The sequence below is a fragment of the Miniopterus natalensis genome, chromosome 3 (genome assembly GCF_054644295.1).
Source record: "Miniopterus natalensis isolate mMinNat1 chromosome 3, mMinNat1.hap1, whole genome shotgun sequence".
NCBI lineage: Eukaryota > Metazoa > Chordata > Mammalia > Chiroptera > Miniopteridae > Miniopterus > Miniopterus natalensis.
This window is the reverse complement of record NC_142083.1, coordinates 88,132,504-88,136,435: the sequence shown is the minus strand read 5'-3', so window position 1 is coordinate 88,136,435 and position 3,932 is coordinate 88,132,504.

Genomic DNA, 3,932 nt, shown 5'->3' with positions numbered 1-3,932 from the left:
TGGAGTCCGAGGTTGACCAGGAACCTGCAGTGAGAGCAGGAGGTGGAGCCAGAGCCCTGGCATCTGGGATCAGCCCCTGATGACAGATGGGAAGGTCCAGTCCTTGTGCCCAGGCAGGAACTCGGCAGAACTGTGGACTCAACTCCAGCGACAGTATCTGTGAGGGCGAGACAGAAGCCAGGCGGATATCCAGCTCTGCCTGTCTGCACCCTCGCTCATGCGTCTCAAACATGGTTAAATGGCTGAGGGACACCACACAACAGAAGCATGTCACTCCGTGTGACACCTGGGGTCAGAGCATGTTCCCTGTAGACCAGGGCCTGGGGTCAGCATGGGAGGAGGCCAGCAAGTGTCCGCGGCTGTCCCTGGGATGAGCCTCTACCCCTCAGACAGTTAGGAGGGAGGACGGGGTCTCCTAACACTAAGGGGTCTTGGGACAGTATAGGGGTTGTCCTAACAAGGCGTGTGTGTGTGTGTGTGTGTGTGTGTGTGTGTGTGTGTGTGGTTGAGAATCACAGCTAAAGAAGTCGAAGCCTCAGCAGTTCCCAGGAAAGAGAAAGGTAGAGGGAATGAAGAGGGAAGGAGGGGACAGGGGATTCAAGAATGAGACAGGAGGGAGAAGGAGGGTCCTAGGGAGAGACCCTGCCCCTCCCCCATGACCCAGGAAGGGCTCTGCCCTGAAAGGACGGCAGATTCCACAGGATGGGACAAAGGTGCCTGTGAGCTTTGCTGGACCCCAAGCACTGACTTGTGTGACTAGCAGGATATTAAGGGAATTACAGTGTGTGACTTCATAAGAGACAGCTCTGTCTTGCTGCCTTTTGAGTCACCTACTCCGAGGGGAAGCCATCTGCCATGTGGCGAGGACATGCGAGCAGCCGATGGAGGGGTCCATGTGGTGAGCTGCTGCCTCCTGCCAGCAGCCGCCACTAAGTTCCAGGCACGTGAGCCAACCCAGCCTTGGCAAAGGACCCACCAGCCCAAGTCAAGTCTTCAGATGACGGCGACTGTAGCCAACATCTTGACTACAACTTCACGAGAGACCCTGCGCTGGAACCATCCAGCTCAGCCACTTTTAGATTCCTGACTGACAGAAACTGTGAGATAATAAATGACTATTGCTTAGAGCCACTGAATCTGGGGTTATTTGTTACACAGCTAATACTTGTGCCTACCTCATAGTTTTGTGAAGATTCAATTTAATAATGTATATGAGAGCTTAGCATAGGGCCTTATATAAGTGTTGGTTTATGTCTGTAAATAAACATAATGTACACACATGCACAGAGACCACAGACTAATAGCGACCCCTGGGACAGTGGCAGAGTGACAAGGGCCATCAGAATGTCTTGAGGGAAGCTGACCAGTGTGGCTCAGCAGTTGAGCATCGACCCTTGAACCTGGAGATTATAGTTCGATTACCAGTGAGGGCACATGCCCAGGTTGCAGGCTCGATCCCCAGTCAGGGGCGTGCAGGAGGCAGCTGATCAATGACTCTTTCATCCTTGATGTTTCTATCTCTCTCCCTCTCCCTTCCTCTCTCTGAAATCAATAGATATATTTTTTTAAAGAAATGAAGTCACAGTGTACAACTCAAGAAATTGTTTTGACCCCTGGCCAGGTAGCTCAGTTGGTTAGAGTGTCATCCCAATACACCAAGGATGAGGGTTCGACCCCCCAGTCAGGGCACATACAAGAAGCAACCAATAAATACATAAATAAGTGGCACCACAAGATGGATCCATCTCTCTCTCTCTAAAAAAGGAAAAAAGAGCCCAACCCATGGTGGCTCAGTGGTTGAACATCGACCTAGAATCCAGGAGATCGCTGTTGGATTCCTAGTCAGGGCACATGCCCAGGTTACGGGCTCAATCCCCAGTCGGGGGCGTGCAGGAGGCGGCTGATCAATGACTCTCTCAACATTGATGTTTCTATCTCTGTCTCCTTCTTTCTTCTCTCTGAAATCAATAAAGATATTTTTTTTAAAATAGAATCCTCCACAGGCCAAAGAGGGTATCATTTGAGTATAGATAAGGATAACTGAGATGGATTGAAACATAGCAAATATATTTAAATCCATAAATTCATAGTCATACTTTTATTTATTTATTTAATATATCTTTATTGATTTCAGAGAGAGGACAGGAGAGGGAGAGAGAGACAGAAACATCAATGATGAGAGAGTCATTGATCGGCTGCCTAGCCCGCAACCTGGGCATGTGCCCCGACCGGGAATTGAACCCTGATCGCCTGGATCCTAGGTCGATGCTCAACTGCTGAGCAATCATACTTTGTTTAAAAAGCCTCACCTTGGAGGTTGCTAACTAACCAACTCATTATTTTGAAAACTGGTACGTCAAGGGCAAGAAACAAGCATCTGTTCTGCCTTTCTTCTCTGAATGGCACCTCGAGATAACCAAAGAGTGGATTAATGGAAGATCCTATCTGACATACGAAGAAGGAATCATTGATTCCGATTGTGACCATTTTTGCAACTTTTCATGAATTAGTACTCTGAGGCAATGAATGGCATCCAACATGACAAAAAGAGAGACAACAGGAGATGGTGTGCTTCCAGAAAGAAATATGCTTGCCATCCTGATGAAGTAGTCTGCCAAAACATGGAATCTGATTCTGATCAAGCCATTGGATCTATAGATTGTGGGAGAGCCTGGCACGGATCGCATTACTATGAGCTTTGTCAAAGGGATTGATCTTAAGTGCCAATTTAATGGAAGTACAGAGAACAGAGGGACATATAAGTGACATAGCCATGCATGCAATCAGCAAAACCTTACAATGAAAAAGAGAGAGACGGGCGGAACCAATACTAAAAGGGACTTAGCCACGTCAAGCCACTGAATGGACCTTATTTGTATATTGATCCAAACAAACAGTAAAACAACCTGAGAAATCTGAACATGACTGAATAGTTTATTGCATTAAGAAATTTCTGTTGAAATTATTACATGTGATGATGGTATTGTGACTATGATCTTTAGAAAGAGTCCTTATATGTTTGAGGTCCATTCTGAAATATTTATGAATGAAATAATGAAGTGCCAAAGTAATCTTTTGGGAGTAAGAAATGGGTGGGGTGGAGATGACACAAGGCTGGCCGTGAGCTGAGAGTGGGTGAAGCTGGGTGCTGGGCACAGGGTGGGGTCATTATACTGTTCTACTTTGGCATATGTTTGAAATTTTTCTCAAGAAAATTTAAAAACAGTGTGTATGTGGGAAAGGAGAGGATGTGTAAAACTAGTTGCTAGGATATGCAGACCATCCCTGGAAGGACAAAGGAGTTGCTGACAATGTTGACATGTGGGGTGAGAATTGTGGGGAGAGAGACAGGTGAAGGAGGGAGCCTTTTCTCTATTTCTTCTTTATGTCTGTTAAGCATACACACGTTTGATCTAAAAAAATGGATTAAAGGTAAGTCAGAATGCCTGGGGCAGGAGCAGAAAGAAGGGTGGTGCTTCAATCCACAGAGCAGAAAAGGACCATTTTGGACTGAGGACAGGGGAGAGACAGGTGACGGCGGCTGTGGTCCCTGCGTATCGGAGCCGAGGCCTCCACCTGGGGCTGAGTGAGGGCGCAGGATGGACGATGGACGAGAGGGACCTGCGGGGGCTGCATCCCGACAAAACACACCACAGAATCTCCCATCCCCGCTTCACAGGTGAGGAAGCAAAGGCAGGAGAGGTGAAGGGACTTGCAAATGGCAGAGCTAAGGCTGAACCCAGGCTTCCTGGAGCCCCGAGCAGGATAGAAGCAGCAGAGGATTCCAGAGCCTCAGAGGCCACGTAACCCAGATGGTGGACCCATGGCAACCATGTGGGTCAGTGACAGAGGGGACACTTTGGCACCTGCAAGGCTCCAGGACCACAGCACAGACATGGAGAGAGAGGGGCGGGTGTCCCAGGAAGGACGCA